At 32.9% G+C, this 23,694-nt stretch overlaps 1 protein-coding gene across 4 annotated transcripts in view; it reads left to right on the top strand.

The window, feature by feature from the left end:
- LOC143228954 (sodium/potassium-transporting ATPase subunit beta-like) overlaps positions 1–23,694 on the top strand; it is a 161,551-nt gene that overhangs the window by 84,240 nt on the left and 53,617 nt on the right. The window contains exon 3 of one of the 4 annotated variants that reach the window (XR_013015573.1): positions 2–1,042. The exons of the other annotated variants lie outside the window; for them this stretch is intronic. The gene's annotated coding sequence lies outside the window, so the exon portion shown is untranslated. Of the gene's footprint in view, position 1; positions 1,043–23,694 lie in introns of those variants that run through there. 4 annotated transcript variants of the gene reach the window in all.

The raw sequence follows: 23,694 nt of genomic DNA, 5'->3' as shown, positions 1-23,694 counted from the left end.
GGTGAAAAACGAATAACGAACCACGTTCGCCTTTCAAATAATCAACGATAACCACCATGACAGGTCGTGTACTCATTTATGGCTTACTGCATGAAAGGGAATAATAAAAGAAACACAGCCTGTCGTAATGTGTCACTTGTTGAAACAGGTTATCTTTAGAGAGTTGTACCAGAAGTCACCTTGTCCAGGAAAGCTATCCTTAGAGAGCCATGTTCGAAGCGGTCTTGTCCAGACAATCTATTGTTAGGAAGTCATAGTTGAAGTAATGTTGTCTAGGCAGGCTATCTTTAAAGAATCTTACCCAGGCAGTCAATCCTTACAGAGTCACAGTCGAAATGATGTCCAGTCAGGCTATCTTTAAAGAATCTTACCTAGGCAGACTATTTTTAGAGAGTCAGAGTCGAAATGATTTCCAGTCAGGCTATCTTTAAAGACTCATATATGGATAGGTCTTGTCGATCCAAAGTGGTTGCTTATATTAAGTACAAAGCTACACAAATAACTTCTTGTGCTCTGCTCACCAGGGGTACCGAAACATGGTTTTTAGCAGTATAAGTCTGCAGACATACCGCTGTTCCACAGAGGGACTGTCCATCAAGTTACATTTATTTTACTGTACTTTCTTGTATAGTGATATACAAAGCTTTGAAAAGGCCTTGTGCTTATAAAGAGTAAGAATGATATATCATCTGGTTTGAAGATATAACACGTCAACACAGCTTTTGTTCTACACGATACACTGGAAGCATATGGAACCAAACTAGCTACGACACTATACAAAGAACGTAACCAATGTTACTCAGTAATTTGTCTGACTGAAAAGAATGGACGAAACCAAATTTTATTATGAATGATGCACTGGAGAGGAAACAAATAACTGTTACACGCTTAGGAACTCACGTGTTGTTGTTGTTTTTTATCTAATAAAGGCATCGGTGTCTTTGCCATAGTAGCTCATGGCTTAATGTTCCTTTAATCTGATGTCTTTGCGTTCACTTATATAACACTTGAAACGGATGACACGATGATCAACTTCTTTTTGTTTTAATTATCTTTCACTCGATTAAGTTCAACTTTAATCAATTAAGGAACAAATCTCAACTGGTAAGTTTTGTTTCCATCAGGTAATTATCATTTTATTGTAATTCGTACATACACGAAAATTTCGTGGGTGGAGCTACTTATGTAGCAATTCCGAAACTCGAGCTTGTTTGCGACTTGTATTTACTGAGCTTAAGTTTCAAGATTCTATATCCAACAAACAAACCTATAGGTAAAACAAGCGCATCAACATAAAAGCAACTAAAATAATTTCAATGAAAACGAATTTTCATTTCTGATAAAGAGTCACATTAAATAAATATTCAGTGGATAAGGGATAAGTCAGAGGGCTTATAGCATTAATATTTGGATGCCCGTGGTAAGCCCAGCAAAAATGGCCCATTGTATAGCTTTGTACTTAATTACAACAAACACCCTCTCGCTAATTGTAGTGTAAATTAATTGTATTATTAGTTAGTTAGTTATCACCATTAGATTCCATCTAGGAACATAGGGCCGCAATCGCTTGCGGATTCTTCAACAAGTATTTAAGTGAGTAGATTGTTAGCCCACTGCACCGAGCCGTCCCTAATTTAGCAGTGTAAGGCTAGAGGGAAGGCAGCTAGTCATCACCACCCACCGCCAACTCTTGGGCTACTCTTTTACCAACGAATAGTGGGATTGACCGTCACATTATAACGCTCCCACGGCTGGGAGGGCGAGCATGCTTGGCTCGACGTCATGTTTGGTTCGAATCCCCGTTACACCAAACATGCTCGCCCTTTCACCCGTAGGGGCGTTATTATGTGACGGTCAATCCCTCTATTCGTTGGTAAAAGAGTAGCTCAAGAGTTGGCGGTGGGTGGTGATAATCAGCTGCCTTCCCTCCAGTATTACACTACTGAATTAGAGACCGCTAGCACAGATAGCCCATGTGTAGCTGTGTGCGAAATTCAAAGCAAACCAAGCTAAAACCAATAAACAGAAATAATATATTTTTAAATCTATATTTTGTTTCTTACAAAAGAAAATATATTCATATAGTAAGAGAAAAAGCATCAGCCAATCCTAGTCTCATTCATGACCCTGAAAGTGATTATAAATTATCCAAAATAGACAAAATACTATCAATATAACTTGACTGAGTAAAGGAGACACCAGTCGCAAAAAAAGGTATTCAATGATAATATACTGATTTGAAGAATTCTATGTTTAGTCAACAAAACCGAACTTTCACATGATAATATACTGATTTGAAGAATTCTATGTTTAGTCAACAAAACCGAACTTTCACATGATAATATACTGATTTGAAGAATTCTATGTTTAGTCAACAAAACCGAACTTTCACATGATAATGTACTGATTTGAAGAATTCTATGTTTAGTCAACAAAACCGAACTTTCACATGATAATGTACTGATTTGAAGAATTCTATGTTTAGTCAACAAAACCGAACTTTCACATGATAATGTACTGATTTGAAGAATTCTATGTTTAGTCAACAAAACCGAACTTTCACATGATAATGTACTGATTTGAAGAATTCTATGTTTAGTCAACAAAACCGAACTTTCACATGATAATGTACTGATTTGAAGAATTCTATGTTTGGTCAACAAAACCGAACTTTCACATGATAATGTACTGATTTGAAGAATTCTATGTTTAGTCAACAAAACCGAACTTTCACATGATAATGTACTGATTTGAAGAATTCTATGTTTGGTCAACAAAACCGAACTTTCACATGATAATGTACTGATTTGAAGAATTCTATGTTTAGTCAACAAAACCGAACTTTCACATGATAATGTACTGATTTGAAGAATTCTATGTTTAGTCAACAAAACCGAACTTTCACATGATAATGTACTGATTTGAAGAATTCTATGTTTAGTCAACAAAACCGAACTTTCACATGATAATGTACTGATTTGAAGAATTCTATGTTTAGTCAACAAAACCGAACTTTCACATGATAATGTACTGATTTGAAGAATTTTATGTTTAGTCAACAAAACCGAACTTTCACATGATAATGTACTGATTTGAAGAATTCTATGTCTAGTCAACAAAACCGAACTTTCACATGATAAACTTCTTTTTTAATGTGCTCTAATTTATTTCAGAATTTTTTTTTGTTTTTCGTTGCATCACGAAAAAATGTTTCGTTTCAGAAATCTATATCTAAAATTTAAAAAAAAATTACAAAAGATTTGAACTCTTACACGTCATTGGATGATTCTCTTGTTTTCATGTGTGCATTTTATCTATTAAAGGCATGTAGCTTTACACATCGTTATACGAATCCTTCATTTCTCAAACATGCAATCTTTCTTTAAGAAAGTATATCCCATGTATATTATCGAATGATTAGTTTCTTATATTTTTTCCTGCATACAAGTTTCTTTTGGAAACCGTAACTTTAGCAACTCATCGTCTGATTTTTTATTTTTATTTTCAAACACGCAATTTTTCCTTTAGGAAACACAGCCTTTCATTATTTTGTTTTTAGAACACAATGTCTTCTTAAAGTTCAAAGGACTGGGTGTCTCCTATTGGTTAGCGTGCCGGATTGTAAACCTGTTCAAGCCCTATTTCCACAAACGTTTTGGGGTTTGGGTACGTTATAAGGGTGACAGTCAAACTACACTATTTGATATGAATAACCGTCTTCTGTTTAGTCTGTCAGTTCAAAATTAGGCGCGAAACTAACAGTTAAAACAAAGGTCTCGACCCTTGCAAGCCAGATCATAAATTTTTAACGTTGCAGATTACGTTGGTAAGGTTAACAGTTTTAGTGCTAATTTAGGTGGTTGATAAATTATGAAGAAACATACAACGTAAATGATCAGTTATCATAATTTTATGAAATAAAATTTAAAATTCCCATTTTAAAATCCTCGATAAACGTAACCAGGTGCTACATGTCGTTTATTCCTAGGTTAATGGAGTATGTATTGTTTGATTGTTTAGAAGATCAAAGCTACACAATAAACTATCTGTTCTCTCTTTTCCGCATGTATTGGACACCAGGTTTTAGTTCAGCCACCATGAGGCTGTTAGAACGTACAAATTATCCTACTTGAAATCTTCTTTTAAACTTGCCTCCCCAGTTGCACAGCGGTATTTTTGTTGACTTAGAGCGCTGGAAACCGGGTTTCGATACCCGTGGTAGGCAGCGCACAGATAGTCCATTGTGTAGTTGTGTGCTAATTTCAAACAAACACACTTTTAGACTTCGTGCTTCCTGGCGGTAATCAATTCAACTTACATTCTCCTGAATGAAAAATATGATTCAAGTGTGTTTTGTGATCTTCTATGGTTGAAGGTTGAGCTTAAAATTATAAGTAATAATTCAATTTCAACTTCCAACTATAGAAGTGATGTTTGTCTCGGGTGTGAAAATCCGTTTTACTTCATGCAATCAGATCTTTCAAGAAGACTGCAAAACACGTTCATATCATTTTGATTGAATAATAAATAAGATTAATGGAAACACTTAAACGTCATTAAAATGTTTTAAAGTTGGGTTAATTTTCATAGCTTGCGCAATTATATTCCAAGTAATTGACCTTATGCTTTGGTTTGGTTTGTTTTGAATTTCACGCAAAGCTACACGAGGGCTATCTGCTCTAGCCGTCCCTAATTTAGCAGTATAAGACTAGAGGAAATGCAGATAGTCATCACCACCCAAGCTAACTCTTGGGCTACTCTTTTACTAACGAATAGTGGGATTGACCGTACATATAACGTCTCCACGGTTGAAAGGGCGAGCATGTTTGGTGTGACGGGGATTCGAACCCGAAACCCTCGGATTACGAGTCGAATGCCTTAACCACCTGGCCTTGACCTTAGGCTGGGGTTGTTTTTGTTTTTTTATCTTCTACGATAGTGTTGAGTAACAATTATTTGTCGTGATATTCGCTTTTGTTCGGGCCCGGCGTGGTCAAGCGCGTAAGGCGTGCGACTTGTAATCCGAGGGTCGCGGCTTCGCGCCCGCGTCGCGCTAAACATGCTCGCCCTCCCAGCCGTGGGGGCGTATAATGTGACGGTCAATCCCACTATTCGTTGGTAAAAGAGAAGCCCAAGAGTTGGCGGTGGGTGGTGATGACTAGCTGCCTTCCCTCTAGTCTTACACTGCTAAATTATGGATGGCTAGCACAGATAGCCCTCGAGTAGCTTTGTGCGAAATTCCAAAAAAACAAACAAACAAACGCTTTTGTTCTACAATAAATTCACAGTTCCCGCTTATTTATATTTAGAACTTGACGTAAAAATGATAATAATAATAATAACAAATTATTCAATAGGAAGTAAAAAAAAATGAATTAATTAACAAATGACTAAATAACATACAGAGATACATTTCGCAATAGGTTGTTACTTCTGGTGGTTTGAGGTTCAAAATCAGAGACGGAATCTGCGAATTGATAAACGTTTTGTGACAGGATTACACCTTTGAATGAAGGAGTCAACTTTGCCTGGTGCTGAAAGCTTCTCTAGCGTGTAATCATAATTATTAGTTTTCGCTCTGAAACGTTTGAAAATGGTGAAAATATGTATTTTTATTTGTTAACTTCTCGAACGAGGTTGGGTGATTAAGTTCACTTATAATTTTTTTAATTTGTTTATCTGAGAAGTCTTTAACATATAAAATGGTAGAATTAGGTTTTGGATTTTCCCTGGTGAAGTAATGAGAATAATAATGAAAACTTCGTTAAGCTGTTTTAATTTGTTTTTCACAAATTATGCCCCATAGAATTTTATGATAAGTGTAAAAATCTTGATGTATTTTCAAGGTCTGATCACTTGAAGCCTTAAGCCAATTAGAAAAACTCAGATAATTACGAGTATTTGAAGGTTTTATATACAAGAGAGAATTAAAATACTGTTTCTATTTGAGTACAAGATAAATAAAAATATTACTAATATTACTTAACGGATTAAAGAGACACCAGCTGGTGGTGCAGTTACAAGTAACGGTATTTAATGATGTTACACTGACTTAAATAATTCTATGTTTAGTTAAAAAAACACACCTAACTTTCACATAATAATCCTTTTTTAATGTCCTGTAATTTATGTTTTACACTTTTTCTTGTTCATCGTATCAAGAAAAAAGTATTTTGTCTCAAAAAGATGTATTTAAATGTTTTAAGTGGACAGAAGATTTGAGCTCTTATACGTCATTGGGTGATTCTCTTATATGCATTTTATCAATTAAAGGCATGTAGCTTTACACATCGTCATGCGAATCCTTCATTTCTCAAACATGCAATCTTTCTTTAAGAAAATATATCCCATGTACATTATCGAATGATTATAATAATTATCTTTTGCGGACTTATAACGCTAAAACTTAAGTGTAAATGCCATTAGTGGACACAACTCAGATAGATATTGTATAGGCTTGTACTTAACTTCCAAACAAACGATAAATAATCTGAAAATGATACTTACTTTTCAAGACCAGTCTGATTGTTTGAACAATTATCACAGACTCTAAAGCTATTAATCTACTATATTTCATGATATAAGTGTATCCGTACCCTTCTAGTATTCTGTTCCTGTTGAAAAACGTATAACAATTTCTGATACATCTTAAAAATAAAATAATTTGTATTGAAATAAAATAGCATTTTCTGGTATTCTATTCTATAAAAAAATTCTAGTCCTTTGGTTTTGAACAATTTCTCACAAATCTTAAACTGCAAAGAAGTTGTATTTAAAAGGTATCGTATCCTTTCAGTATTTTATTCACTGAAGCAGAAGTTTCTGGGCCTTTTTTACTCAAAACTACAAAGAAATTATATTTAAGTGGCTTATCTTACACTTTCTTATACTATCGTATTCTATTCTATACAGAAAAGGTTTCTTACTGTTGCCTGACAATTTGTAAAGCGCCTTCATCTGTTGAATTTGAATATAACTTCCACTACATTTTAAAATAAAAGATAAAAACACAAAAAAGATCAAATTTGAATTTCAATTGAAACGTGCTTTTTCACTATTCTGTTCTACACAGAAAGGTTTTCTACGTCTTGTTGTTCGCAGTTTCTAATACACCTTAAACTACAAAAAAAGTTTGGCTTGGAGAAAAAAGAAATACAATTATCTATAAACATTACCGTCCATGTCAAGTTACGACATTCTTCAAAATGTTTATAAATCTGTTTATCAGATAATTCTGCTGATGCTTTGTTACAAAAATGACAGATCTAAATTAAAATTACGGAATCACTTTGTATCTGTTTCAGAAGTGTTGTTTTTCTTCTCGCATTTGTAAGATGTATTAAACAATACGTTTTCTGTTTTCTCCACGGAGAGCTCTAGTTGCCATAGTTACAGAATAAGGTGTTCTGTATTCCAAATGTTTCACCGAAACGCTTACTCTCTTTCAACCGTCGTCACGAAACGTTCACTTTCCTTGGAGAACTATTTTAATCACATCTTGTGTGCGCTAGCTGTTGCAACAGGCTTGTTATAAGACAACCAATCGATATACTTGTCAGAGTGCATGGTTGTAGCGATGTCCAATCATCGATCGTTCTAAACTGCATAAAGACGAAAGTTATTTAGATTTTGCTCACGCGTTTCTTTTTGTGATTGTGATTATCACTTTAGCACCTCACTTGGAAAGAAGACGCAAATCCTATTGCGCTTGTTTAATATTTCGGGTATTTTGAAAACTATCGTGGATTGAATATTAAACTGGAATAAAGTGTTAAAAAGGCTTAAGAGTCTGGTAGAGTGCGAAGAAATTTTCATATTGAAAAAAATTTATCTAGAGTACGTTTTTATTAAACAAGCAAACTGTACAAATTATGTTACCTCAAGTATGAAATGTTGACTTAATTTTAACACGGGTCTGGCATGGCCAGGTGGTTAAGGCACTCGACTTACAATCTGAGGGTCGCGGGTTCGAATCCCGTTACACCAAACATACTCATCCTATCAGCCGAGGGGGGTCTTATAATGTGACGGTCAATCCCACTATTCGTTTGTGAAAGAGTAGCTCAAGAGTGGCTAAATTATGGACGGCTAGCGCAGATAGCCCTCGAGTAGCTTTGTGTGAAATTCAAAACTAATCGTTATTTTTCTACATTATGTATGCAGGTTAACTTGTGAAATGAATAGTGAATTGGATTAGTGTTAGTAATAATAACATATTTAGTGATCAACTAGTTAGTGTTCTTGAATAAATAACTTTCTTTAATTCACAAACTATTAGAGTGATTTGTAGTGTGAGCTAAAGTTCGTCTGATATTTCTTCTTGTGATTTTTTCGCCGTTTTTTTTTTTTTTTTGGTAATGAGACTTGTCGTGCTTATAATAACACTGTTAGAACATAAAATGCCAAATACCTGAAGAAGGCTTAGTAGATAAGATAACCAGAACAATACTAATGGCTATTATGAAACCAACAACGCCAGATGCCATTACTGCGTATTTGGATGCACTCATTAATGACAATATTTAGGGCTAAAGATAAGAGTGAAGGAAACAGTGATGTCGAGAAGACCCACTTGTAGAGAAATATATATGCAAAAACGGCTCGTTTGGGTTGAGTCAATATTTTACGTAGAAGAGCGAACCATATACGCACTGAACTTCCCCCACACCACTATAGCGCAATAAAACTGTTATCTCAGTATCAGAATTTTGTGTTTTATGTAAAAAATAACTACTTGTCAATGCCACTATCAAAATATGTAAATTACTTTTTTCTATTAACTTTACTCGCACAAAGCCTAACCGGATGTATTTTAATCTTTGCACAGCTAAGCATTTCAAAACCAACGTGAGATGTTACGCCATGTCATTATATTTAGTTGAACAGAATAATGAATGATTCAGACCTCATAAACTACCGAGTTGTATTTAACAGAACAATAATACATCATATCATAAAACATTAAGTTGAGTATAATAGAGCAAGGTTATACATCGTCTTTTAAAATGTTACATTCAGTATAATAGAGTAAGATTATACATCGTTTTTTAAAATGTTACATTGAGTATAATAGAGCAAGGTGAAACATCGTCTTTTAAAATGTTACATTGAGTTTAATAGAGTAAGGTTATACATCATCTTTTAAAATGTTACATTGAGTATAATAGAGCAAGGTTATACATCGTCTTTTAAAATGTTACATTGAGTATAATAGAGTAAGATTACACATCGTCTTTTAAAATGTTACATTGAGTATAATAGAGCAAGGTGAAACATCGTCTTTTAAAATGTTACATTGAGTATAATAGAGTAAGGTTATACATCATCTTTTAAAATGTTACATTGAGTATAATAGAGCAAGGTTATACATCGTCTTTTAAAATGTTACATTGAGTATAATAGAGTAAGATTATACATCGTCTTTTAAAATGTTACATTGAGTATAATAGAGCAAGGTGAAACATCGTCTTTTAAAATGTTACATTGAGTATAATAGAGCAAGGTTATACATCATCTTTAAAATGTTACATTGAGTATAATAGAGCAAGGTTATACATCGTCTTTTAAAATGTTACATTGAGTATAATAGAGCAAGGTGAAACATCGTCTTTTAAAATGTTACATTGAGTATAATAGAGTAAGGTGAAACATCGTCTTTTAAAATGTTACATTGAGTATAATAGAGTAAGGTTATGCATCATCTTTTAAAATGTTACATTGAGTATAATAGAGCAAGGTGAAACATCGTCTTTTAAAATGTTACATTGAGTATAATAGAGTAAGATTATACATCGTCTTTTAAAATGTTACATTGAGTATAATAGAGCAAGGTGAAACATCGTCTTTTAAAATGTTAGATTGAGTATAATAGAGTAAGGTTATACATCGTCTTTTAAAATGTTACATTGAGTATAATAGAGTAAGGTTATACATCGTCTTTTAAAATGTTACATTGAGTATAATAGAGCAAGGTTATACATCGTCTTTTAAAATGTTACATTGAGTATAATAGAGTAAGGTTATACATCATCTTTTAAAATGTTACATTGAGTATAATAGAGTAAGGTTATATATCGTCTTTTAAACTGTTACATTGAGTATAATAGAGTAAGGTTATACATCATCTTTTAAAATGTTACATTGAGTAAATAATAGAGCAAGGTGAAACATCGTCTTTTAAAATGTTACATTGAGTATAATAGAGTAAGATTATATATCGTCTTTTAAACTGTTACATTGAGTATAATAGAGTAAGGTTATACATCATCTTTTAAAATGTTACATTGAGTAAATAATAGAGCAAGGTGAAACATCGTCTTTTAAAATGTTACATTGAGTATAATAGAGTAAGGTTATATATCGTCTTTTAAACTGTTACATTGAGTATAATAGAGTAAGGTGAAACATCGTCTTTTAAAATGTTACATTGAGTTTAATAGAGTAAGGTTATACATCATCTTTTAAAATGTTACATTGAGTATAATAGAGCAAGGTTATACATCGTCTTTTAAAATGTTACATTGAGTATAATAGAGTAAGATTACACATCGTCTTTTAAAATGTTACATTGAGTATAATAGAGCAAGGTGAAACATCGTCTTTTAAAATGTTACATTGAGTATAATAGAGTAAGGTTATACATCATCTTTTAAAATGTTACATTGAGTATAATAGAGCAAGGTTATACATCGTCTTTTAAAATGTTACATTGAGTATAATAGAGTAAGATTATACATCGTCTTTAAAATGTTACATTGAGTATAATAGAGCAAGGTGAAACATCGTCTTTTAAAATGTTACATTGAGTATAATAGAGCAAGGTTATACATCATCTTTTAAAATGTTACATTGAGTATAATAGAGCAAGGTTATACATCGTCTTTTAAAATGTTACATTGAGTATAATAGAGCAAGGTGAAACATCGTCTTTTAAAATGTTACATTGAGTATAATAGAGTAAGGTGAAACATCGTCTTTTAAAATGTTACATTGAGTATAATAGAGCAAGGTGAAACATCGTCTTTTAAAATGTTACATTGAGTATAATAGAGTAAGGTTATACATCATCTTTTAAAATGTTACATTGAGTATAATAGAGCAAGGTTATACATCGTCTTTTAAAATGTTACATTGAGTATAATAGAGTAAGATTATACATCGTCTTTTAAAATGTTACATTGAGTATAATAGAGCAAGGTGAAACATCGTCTTTTAAAATGTTACATTGAGTATAATAGAGCAAGGTTATACATCATCTTTTAAAATGTTACATTGAGTATAATAGAGCAAGGTTATACATCGTCTTTTAAAATGTTACATTGAGTATAATAGAGCAAGGTGAAACATCGTCTTTTAAAATGTTACATTGAGTATAATAGAGTAAGGTGAAACATCGTCTTTTAAAATGTTACATTGAGTATAATAGAGTAAGGTTATGCATCATCTTTTAAAATGTTACATTGAGTATAATAGAGCAAGGTGAAACATCGTCTTTTAAAATGTTACATTGAGTATAATAGAGTAAGATTATACATCGTCTTTTAAAATGTTACATTGAGTATAATAGAGCAAGGTGAAACATCGTCTTTTAAAATGTTAGATTGAGTATAATAGAGTAAGGTTATACATCGTCTTTTAAAATGTTACATTGAGTATAATAGAGTAAGGTTATACATCGTCTTTTAAAATGTTACATTGAGTATAATAGAGCAAGGTTATACATCGTCTTTTAAAATGTTACATTGAGTATAATAGAGTAAGGTTATACATCATCTTTTAAAATGTTACATTGAGTATAATAGAGTAAGGTTATATATCGTCTTTTAAACTGTTACATTGAGTATAATAGAGTAAGGTTATACATCATCTTTTAAAATGTTACATTGAGTAAATAATAGAGCAAGGTGAAACATCGTCTTTTAAAATGTTACATTGAGTATAATAGAGTAAGATTATATATCGTCTTTTAAACTGTTACATTGAGTATAATAGAGTAAGGTTATACATCATCTTTTAAAATGTTACATTGAGTAAATAATAGAGCAAGGTGAAACATCGTCTTTTAAAATGTTACATTGAGTATAATAGAGTAAGGTTATATATCGTCTTTTAAACTGTTACATTGAGTATAATAGAGTAAGGTGAAACATCGTCTTTTAAAATGTTACATTGAGTTTAATAGAGTAAGGTTATACATCATCTTTTAAAATGTTACATTGAGTATAATAGAGCAAGGTTATACATCGTCTTTTAAAATGTTACATTGAGTATAATAGAGTAAGATTACACATCGTCTTTTAAAATGTTACATTGAGTATAATAGAGCAAGGTGAAACATCGACTTTTAAAATGTTACATTGAGTATAATAGAGTAAGGTTATACATCATCTTTTAAAATGTTACATTGAGTATAATAGAGCAAGGTTATACATCGTCTTTTAAAATGTTACATTGAGTATAATAGAGTAAGATTATACATCGTCTTTTAAAATGTTACATTGAGTATAATAGAGCAAGGTGAAACATCGTCTTTTAAAATGTTACATTGAGTATAATAGAGCAAGGTTATACATCATCTTTTAAAATGTTACATTGAGTATAATAGAGCAAGGTTATACATCGTCTTTTAAAATGTTACATTGAGTATAATAGAGCAAGGTGAAACATCGTCTTTTAAAATGTTACATTGAGTATAATAGAGTAAGGTGAAACATCGTCTTTTAAAATGTTACATTGAGTATAATAGAGTAAGGTTATGCATCATCTTTTAAAATGTTACATTGAGTATAATAGAGCAAGGTGAAACATCGTCTTTTAAAATGTTACATTGAGTATAATAGAGTAAGATTATACATCGTCTTTTAAAATGTTACATTGAGTATAATAGAGCAAGGTGAAACATCGTCTTTTAAAATGTTAGATTGAGTATAATAGAGTAAGGTTATACATCGTCTTTTAAAATGTTACATTGAGTATAATAGAGTAAGGTTATACATCGTCTTTTAAAATGTTACATTGAGTATAATAGAGCAAGGTTATACATCGTCTTTTAAAATGTTACATTGAGTATAATAGAGTAAGGTTATACATCATCTTTTAAAATGTTACATTGAGTATAATAGAGCAAAATTATACATCGTCTTTTAAAATGTTACATTGAGTATAATAGAGTAAGGTTATACATCATCTTTTAAAATGTTACATTGAGTATAATAGAGTAAGGTTATATATCGTCTTTTAAACTGTTACATTGAGTATAATAGAGTAAGGTTATACATCATCTTTTAAAATGTTACATTGAGTAAATAATAGAGCAAGGTGAAACATCGTCTTTTAAAATGTTACATTGAGTATAATAGAGTAAGATTATATATCGTCTTTTAAACTGTTACATTGAGTATAATAGAGTAAGGTTATACATCATCTTTTAAAATGTTACATTGAGTAAATAATAGAGCAAGGTGAAACATCGTCTTTTAAAATGTTACATTGAGTATAATAGAGTAAGGTTATATATCGTCTTTTAAACTGTTACATTGAGTATAATAGAGTAAGGTTATACATCATCTTTTAAAATGTTACATTGAGTATAATAGAGCAAGGTGAAACATCGTCTTTTAAAATGTTACATTGAGTATAATAGAGTAAGGTTATACATCATCTTTTAAAATGTTACATTGAGTATAATAGAGTAAGGTTATACATCATCTTTAAAATGTTACATTGAGTATAATAGAGTAAGGTTATACATCATCTTTTAAAATGTTACATTGAGTATAATAGAGCAAGGTGAAACATCGTCTTTTAAAATGTTACATTGAGTATAATAGAGTAAGGTTATACATCGTCTTTTAAAATGTTACATTGAGTATAATAGAGTAAGGTTATACATCATCTTTTAAAATGTTACATTGAGTATAATAGAGCAAGGTGAAACATCGTCTTTAAAATGTTACATTGAGTATAATAGAGTAAGGTTATACATCGTCTTTTAAACTGTTACATTGAGTATAATAGAGTAAGGTTATACATCATCTTTTAAAATGTTACATTGAGTATAATAGAGCAAGGTGAAACATCGTCTTTTAAAATGTTACATTGAGTATAATAGAGTAAGGTTTTACATCATCTTTTAAAATGTTACATTGAGTATAATAGAGCAAGGTGAAACATCGTCTTTTAAAATGTTACATTGAGTATAATAGAGTAAGGTTATACATCGTCTTTTAAACTGTTACATTGAGTATAATAGAGTAAGGTTATACATCATCTTTTAAAATGTTACATTGAGTATAATAGAGCAAGGTTATACATCGTCTTTTAAAATGTTACATTGAGTATAATAGAGCAAGGTGAAACATCGTCTTTTAAAATGTTACATTGAGTATAATAGAGTAAGGTTATACATCGTCTTTTAAAATGTTACATTGAGTATAATAGAGTAAGGTTATACATCGTCTTTTAAAATGTTACATTGAGTATAATAGAGTAAGGTTATACATCGTTTTTTAAAATGTTACATTGAGTATAATAGAGTAAGGTTATACATCGTCTTTTAAAATGTTACATTGAGTATAATAGAGTAAGGTTATACATCATCTTTTAAAATGTTACATTGAGTATAATAGAGCAAAATTATACATCGTCTTTTAAAATGTTACATTGAGTATAATAGAGTAAGGTTATACATCATCTTTTAAAATGTTACATTGAGTATAATAGAGTAAGGTTATATATCGTCTTTTAAACTGTTACATTGAGTATAATAGAGTAAGGTTATACATCATCTTTGAAAATGTTACATTGAGTAAATAATAGAGCAAGGTGAAACATCGTCTTTTAAAATGTTACATTGAGTATAATAGAGTAAGATTATATATCGTCTTTTAAACTGTTACATTGAGTATAATAGAGTAAGGTTATACATCATCTTTTAAAATGTTACATTGAGTAAATAATAGAGCAAGGTGAAACATCGTCTTTTAAAATGTTACATTGAGTATAATAGAGTAAGGTTATATATCGTCTTTTAAACTGTTACATTGAGTATAATAGAGTAAGGTTATACATCATCTTTTAAAATGTTACATTGAGTATAATAGAGCAAGGTGAAACATCGTCTTTTAAAATGTTACATTGAGTATAATAGAGTAAGGTTATACATCATCTTTTAAAATGTTACATTGAGTATAATAGAGTAAGGTTATACATCATCTTTTAAAATGTTACATTGAGTATAATAGAGTAAGGTTATACATCATCTTTTAAAATGTTACATTGAGTATAATAGAGCAAGGTGAAACATCGTCTTTTAAAATGTTACATTGAGTATAATAGAGTAAGGTTATACATCATCTTTTAAAATGTTACATTGAGTATAATAGAGCAAGGTGAAACATCGTCTTTTAAAATGTTACATTGAGTATAATAGAGTAAGGTTATACATCGTCTTTTAAACTGTTACATTGAGTATAATAGAGTAAGGTTATACATCATCTTTTAAAATGTTACATTGAGTATAATAGAGCAAGGTGAAACATCGTCTTTTAAAATGTTACATTGAGTATAATAGAGCAAGGTGAAACATCATCTTTTAAAATGTTACATTGAGTATAATAGAGTAAGGTTATACATCATCTTTTAAAATGTTACATTGAGTATAATAGAGCAAGGTGAAACATCGTCTTTTAAAATGTTACATTGAGTATAATAGAGTAAGGTTATACATCGTCTTTTAAACTGTTACATTGAGTATAATAGAGTAAGGTTATACATCATCTTTTAAAATGTTACATTGAGTATAATAGAGCAAGGTGAAACATCGTCTTTTAAAATGTTACATTGAGTATAATAGAGTAACTACTTGCATCATTTCAGTAAAATACTGGTTTGAATTTTACAGAACAATGATCGGCACTATCTCATAAGACATTGAGTTTACTTAATAGAAGAATGAGCTAAATAATTTCACAAGATGTTAAGTTTAATAGAACATTAACCGAGATCATCTAATGATATACTGAGTTGTTAATAGCATATTTTTACATCTCTTCTTATAGTCAAGTGTTGGTGATATAGTGATCATTTTAATATTTCTGCATGTGTTGTTGATACAGTAATATTTTACTGTTCCTTCATGTGTTGCTGATATGGTATTAATTTTATTGTCCCTACATGTGTTGTTGATATAGTAATATTTTATTGTCCCTACAGTATTGCTGATATGGTATTAATTTTATTGTCCCTACATGTGTTGTTGATATAGTAATATTTTATTGTTCCTTCATGCATTGCTGATATGGTATTAATTTTATTGTCCCTGCATGTGTTGTTGACATAGTAATATTTTATTGTCCCTACATGTATTGCTGATATGGTATTAATTTTATTGTCCCTACATGTGTTGCTGATATGGTATTAATTTTATTGTTCCTTCATGTGTTATTGATGTAGTAATATTTTATTGTCCCTACATGTATTGCTGATATGGTATTAAGTTTATTGTCCCTACATGTGTTGTTGATATAATGATCATATCGTCCCGACATGTACTGTTGATATAGAAATCATTTTCTTGTCCCAACACGCGTTGTTATTGTGTCGAAAGAAGGCAGATTGTGTTTACTTCACGAGTAACCCGATTTGTATTGACAAGTGTCTCATTTTTACGAGTTGGTGGTTTGGCGTTTTATGGTGAAAAGCAACGAGGCTATCTGCGCCAAACAACCGGTGAAAAACTAAATATATAGTATAATTCTTAACATTTGTAAAAAGGAATCATGTTAAACCAAAACAAAGTTCAATTTTTGATTATAAAACGTAAATAACATTAAAAAGGCCAATGACCCTTAAAAATTAAAAAACACTTCTGAGGTGAAAAGTGTTACCATCCAATGATACTATCCAGCGTCAGGGGTAAGCCTGTAGATAAAACATATTTAAAATGGTGCCGTCGTTCAGAGTCGTAACAACATCACGATACAAAAATGTGGGCTACAGTGACTTGAGTGTCACAAGCCACACATTGGTGCATCGTTCCCAGATAAAAGAAAACGATGAATGAAAAAGTGTGACCAATGCATAGTTTAGCTAGGACAACGTCCTCCTTCCGATACAAAACGACCAAAGTCCAATAAAGGATTTTATCTGGAAAAGCTTGTTGTCACTTTGCTCACTCCAAGTCTACTGCCAACTGACATGGAGACAAGCCTTGAATACAGGACCGACGTATATATATCCAACAGACATGGTTGTGATAGCATCAGAGCAGACACTGCGGTTTCAGCGAGTTTGTTCTCACGGATACCAACGTGGCCTGGTGTCCAGAAAAACTGGAGAGAAATAGATGTTAAAGGTAAATGAACCAGTAGGTTTTGAATATTGGCGAGAAGAGGGTGAGGACTAACATGAAGCGACTCCAGAGCCAGTAGAGAGCTCAGCGAGTCGGTATAAATATCACAATTTTAGTAATATGATCCAGGGTAAGAGAAATGGCATATAATTCTGCAGCAAATATAAAAACTGTAGAAAGAATTTTGTGTGCATTCACCGAACCACAACAAACCATGGCAGAGCCCACAGAGTCACTTGATTTTGAATCACCCATATAAATGACAATAGAAGGATGGTTCGAAAGATGTTCGGCCAATAAAAGACGGAACTTCCAATCGAGAGCATCCACTATTTTCGGATGGCTCAAAGAAATGTCACATTTGGGGATGGTAAAAGTAATGGTGGGATGGACTGATCATTGGTGCATCCAAAGGTAGACCCAATTCACCCAAATATGCCTGGATACGAAGGTCAAAAGGAACAATGACAGATCGTCTGTTTTGAAAAAGTATGACCCATTAAGGAAGAAAAACACAACACCAAGTGGGATGCTGAGATAAAGATGGAAGTTTTGAAGCATACGCTAAAGACAGTTGTAAATGGTGGAGATACAGAGGAGGTTTATGATACTCTGTGTACAAACTCTGGACTGGAGAAGCGCAGAAGGCCTCTGTGCAAAACCGAAGCCTCTATGGCGAACAGGGTCCAACACATTCAAGGCCGAGGTCCTGGCAAAGCTATAGACCAGAGACCTCTAGTCAATTTTTTATTAAATGGGGGCAGGATATATCTTTAGCAGAGAGCATCGATCTGCTCCCCAAGAGGTGGAAGAGAGGACAAGGAGGGTGTTCAGTGCCATTATATAGTTGAAACGTACCAGCTTGATAAGTGGTATAAAGGTCAGCTTCCTGTCAAAGACAAGTCTTAAGAACTTCACCTCAGGGACCATGGGGAGGATAACTTCACCGACGGGGAGCTTAGGATTAGAGTGAATACTTTCGTTGGTAGAAAAAGTGCATGCAAAAGGTTTCGGAGAGAGTAAAAGTTAAAACCGTTTGCTGTGGTTCACTTCAATAAACGATTGAGGGCAATCAGTAGCTGCTGCGCAATAAACTTCATGTTCGACGACTGATACGAGATGTGAAAGTCGTCGACATAGAGCCCATTTGTAACGGTAAAAGTGAGTTGTTCAGATGGCATTAATTTTTACACTGAAAAGTGTAACACTCAAGGTACAGCGCTGAGGGACGTGTGACACTCAAGGTACACGCTGAGGGACTCCAAGTTCCTGTAGGAAAAAACGGGAAAGTTTCGAGCCCCCTCGAACTTGGAATCGCCTGCTCTGGGGAGAGGACCCCAAGGCTGCCCGTTTACAGGAATTATAGGCCAAAGTGGTGTGTCATGGTTAAACTTCTCAACCACCCTCTTACGGGGGTGGATGTTTAGATCCCAGAGGAGGTAAAATAAAAGAACAGAACCTTTTCCGGTAGGTCCCCTCACCACGTACAGGAATCCACACCGAGGGGTTCACGATTTGTTTCACTTTTTTAGCTTAAAGCAAACATTTTTAATGTTGACCTGTTAATTTATGACCTGTAAATTATCGATTAAACCGTTCTGTTTAAGCCAGTTAGTTATAATAACCTCGTGGCTTGGAATGATATACTTGAACTCATTATTGAGAGAGATAGATATATTTGTAACATGAAAGAAGTGTGTGTTAAAAAATGAGAGTTATAAGGTGGTTAGTTGGTACCAGCCAGACAGGTGAATTGATAGATAAAGGCAAAACAGGATAAATGATAAAATTATAGACCTACAAGTCTGACATATATACCACAGGCAGTCCATCACACCAAAAATATTCTTAGTTTCACGTGTGTTTGATACTCCTGGAAGTGTCAGTTATGTTTTTTGTTTTCACCAGATGATCATACTGTGAAACAGTCACCTCTTTTAACCTTCGTTATAACCACGTGAAACCAAAATCTTCTAGGTCGTATCTTTTGTTCGTTCATAAACAATGCCAAAAAAACACACGAATGCTTTTGATTTTTGTATATAAATTATTTTAGCTATGTAACAAAGACAGAAAGACATTAGAACAAAAAATGTCTTGAGTTTCTGGACTTCTAAAAATAAATTATTTAATCTCGCTAGAATGAAAGACAGAAAAACAGAGAAACACGAATACATTTATCGTTGTCGTTTTTTCTTTATAAGTTATTTCAGAAATGTAACAGAGACCCCAGAATATGTCCCATATCTCTTTAAATAACACAGTCCATCTGTTTTACTAAGTCCGTAATGACATCATTAGAGAGTTAGAGAGTGATTTTTATTATTGTCTTTCAGTTAAAAAATGGCGTTCGTTAACGAACCATTTCTTTCTGATTTAGTAGTAAAATACTTTATTCTGTGAAGGATTTTCGAAATTAAACACCATTGTGAGGATAATACTTTGAAATCTAACTGGGAAAAAAAAAAACAGAGAAAAAATGACATTTTAGGAGAGAACATGATGTCAGAATTGTAACCCTAACTCAGTATACGCATGGATGTGTGATTTATTGACTGTTCATTCACACTTCGCTCAGCCCACTGAACTACGAAGAGTTAAGTCATTAATGTAATTACATTTACTGCATGCAAATGATAATAACTGAAAGATAAAAAAGAAAAAAGTGTTATTGATTTCGTTAAGACTATTGTGTTAGCATCTCTGTACAAGTAGTAATGAATTATGCACAAACAAGTTACCATTTGTGCTCAGAAAGTAGAAAAAAAAGGGAAAATATGATTGATTTAGTTAAGACAACTGTTTTGGAATCTCTGCATAAGCGGTAATGACCTATTACAAACAGGCTACCATTTGTAAGTTAGAGTTACGTGAGATCTAATTTTCGATTTGTGGAAGTTAAGATATGGCAAGGTCAGTTAAAAGGTAAAATTGTTATTAATACCACATGAAAGTAGAATCAATTTTGACTTTTTATAAGGTTTAATGTACTTCAGTGTTTTTGCATCAGAAGTGCGATCTCGGTTTTGTTATTTTGTAATAATTTGTTTATATTTGTTTTCCTTAACATCAGAGGTTCTGTAAACTGCTGGTAACCTTTAGTTATGTAAACTGCCGGTAGATGTCCGAAGTAAATTTCCAAGAACCATAAATGTGCAAAGACCAGAGAGCAAAAGAAATCACTTCGCTCCTTCTTGGTGGGTATTTGGGTATGTTGGATTTTAACTATCCAGGAGTGTCAGGTACAAAAAACCTCTTCCTCCAATCATCAAAAGTAAAACGAAATCGAAACGAAATAAAATGTTTGGCTTGAATTTCGCGCAAAACTACTCGAAGGCTATCTGTGCTAGGCTATATTTTAATATCCTAAACAATTCACTTTAATCCCTCAACTAGACGTGGCGTCGTGTGAAGCTACACGAGGGCTACCTGCGCTAGCAGTCTCCAATTTAACAGTGTAAGACTAGAGAGTAGGCAGCTAGTCATCACCACCCACCGCCAACTCTTGGGCTACTCTTTTATCAACGAATAGTGAGATTGACCGTAACATTATACTATCCCCACGGGTGGAAAGGCGAACATGGTTAATGTGACTGGGATTCGAACCTACGACCTTCAGATTACGAGTGGAGTGCTTTAACCACCTGGCCATGCTGGGCCTTCAAATCAAAACACAGTATTACTTTATTCAGTTCTGTTGGTGATAAAAAAGACATTACTTAAAATAATTAGCTTTTAAAAACGTTTTACGGTATTTTACATTTCACTGCTTTCGCATGAGTTTTCAATATATTTGCCTTGTTGGAGAGAGGTTGGTTTGAATCTTTCTGTTTGGCCCCCCACTAGTACAGCGGTATGTCTCGGGATTTACAACGCTAAAATCAGGGGTTCGATTCCCCTCGGTGGGCTGAGCAGATAGCCCGCTGTGGCTTTGTTATAAGAAAACAAATGTTTGTTTGTTTTCTCTTCACATTTCCACGTGTTTTATATGAATCAAAGAACACCATATTAGGTATAACGAATAATACATCTATCACGAACTCACCCGGGATTTTATTTAGGGCGATGAATACAAGATTGGATCTGAGACATACTTTTCTTGAAAATCATACTAATTCGCTTATCCCAAGTATTATACAAGTGGCAAAGGGTAAGGCTGGTTGTGTATTTTAGATCATTCTCCTTTGCTCTGATTACCATGTATGTTTTTTTCTTTTCTTACTAACTTACTCAGGAAAAGTCAGTGGCTATCCACCCCTTCATTTCCCTCTTTCAATCAACTTCTGTCTCTTGTAATTTTTGTTTGTTTTGGAACAGACAGTGATTGGAATATTTAGCGTATTGTTTACTGATCCATGAGTGGCTTGTTTGAATTTAGAGTGGATACGAGTCTCAAGTGCGTCAGAGGAGGCAACCTATTATACGGATCACAAGCGTTTTTATTGACAAGAAGTCACGTTATGACACTGTCACTACGAAACGACAGTACTTGGTAAGGAACTTTCTTACAGATGTCACATGACTACTGAAATATAGAGGGCTCTACTGCATGCAGTGAGTTATAGGTTTCACGTAGTTTTGAAAAACAAAATACATTTCTGTATTGGGAAGAAAAAACAGAAAAAACTAATTTGAAAAGTAATATATATATATATATAAATTTATGCGAAAGAAAGTTTATTATTATTTTATACCAATTTACTTTTCAATATTGCGTTATTTAAACAATGTTAATTAAAACAGCTTCTTCCAACTTTACATTTTTGCAGAAGATTCTTTCATGGACTCGTGTATGTTTCGTAAAGATTCTACCTCAGTTTTTCTCGTTGAACAATTCGCTTATTCATTATATCAGTGGCCCGGCATGGTCAAGCGCGTTAAGGCGTGCGACTCGTAACCCGAGGGTCGCGGGTTCGCATCCCCGTCGCGCCAAACATGCTCGCCCTTTCAGCCGTGGGGGCGTTATAATGTAACGGTCAATCCCAGTTTTCGTTGGTAAAAGAGTAGCCCAAGAGTTGGCGGTGGGTGGTGATGACTAGCTGCTTTCCCTCTAGTCTTACACTGCTAAATTAGGGACGGCTAGCACAGATAGCCCTCGAGTAGCTTTGTGCGAAATTCAAACACAAACAAAACAATTAGATAAGTACAGAATAGTTATGGGACTTTGTACATACTTGCGATAATGAAAGGATATTATTTATTTTAAAAAATAACTTTATATACCTAATCGCAGAATTTATTTATAAAAAATTCGTTTTGAATTATTACATTTGTTTCAATTCAATTAATACAACAATGTAGTTGGTTACACAGTTTCGTTACACTAACCCAATAATTTTCAATGAGCGCTATTAAGTATCTGCCTTTTCTCTAGTTTATCAACTTGAAATTATGGATATCTAGCCCACATATAAAGCCCTTGTGTGCAGCCTTGAACGAATATTTGAAACTACTAACCAGCTAATAGAATATCAATATTCTTATTTCGAAGAATGGATATAAATCGAAGCACAATTTTGTACTTTATATTCTATTATTAAATTTTTGTTAAAACAAATTATTTGTCTATTTTAGTTTACTACTCGTAAAAAAAAATAAAAAAATTGCGAATCGAAACAAGAAGTTGTTTCCCGAAAATTGCAATTGACTATTGAATGAACCCAGTCGTCAGAAAAATGAGGACCACCAAAGATTGATTTTTGTTTTTTTGGATGTTTCTTTGTATAGTATCCCATCAATCACCAGTTTCATCGCTGCTGCTGTGTTTCTAATAAAAGGCAAAAGCGATTTTTCTGGATAGTTAATCAGAATCCATGAGCACCCTCATTTTTTCTAACTTGAGAAAAAAGTACCAACATATTTATAAGAATAACTTAATGCATTTTTAATATAGAGAAAACCGTGGAATTTTGATCACATTGAGTAGCTGGGGAATAAAAAAATTCACTTCTGGCGTAAATCACTTTGTTTTCTTAATATTGCGCTATAAAACTTTAACAAGCATTGGTTTTGAAACATCATAGGATATACATATAAGAAAACTAAACGAATAACGCTAACTGTTTTGCTACAGTTTTGTTTAATTATTTTCTTGCAAAGCTACACAAAGACCTGTCTACCAATATCCATTCCTAATTTAGAACTCATAAACAGAGACCAAAGCAGCTACTCTACATCACATACTGACAACTCTTGGGTTACTTTTGTTCGACAGTGCAGAGGAATTTAAAAGTAAATCTTATAACGCACTCACACCCTCGAAGACCGAATTGCGTTTTTGCGGCAACGAGGAGCGAACATTGAACTTTCGGATTCACAGGTCTAGCACACTAACCACTACTTAT

This window comes from Tachypleus tridentatus, chromosome 10 (assembly GCF_004210375.1).
Source record: "Tachypleus tridentatus isolate NWPU-2018 chromosome 10, ASM421037v1, whole genome shotgun sequence".
Lineage (NCBI taxonomy): Eukaryota > Metazoa > Arthropoda > Merostomata > Xiphosura > Limulidae > Tachypleus > Tachypleus tridentatus.
The sequence above is the reverse complement of the archived record's forward strand: the minus strand, read 5'-3'. Positions and strand labels throughout refer to the sequence as shown.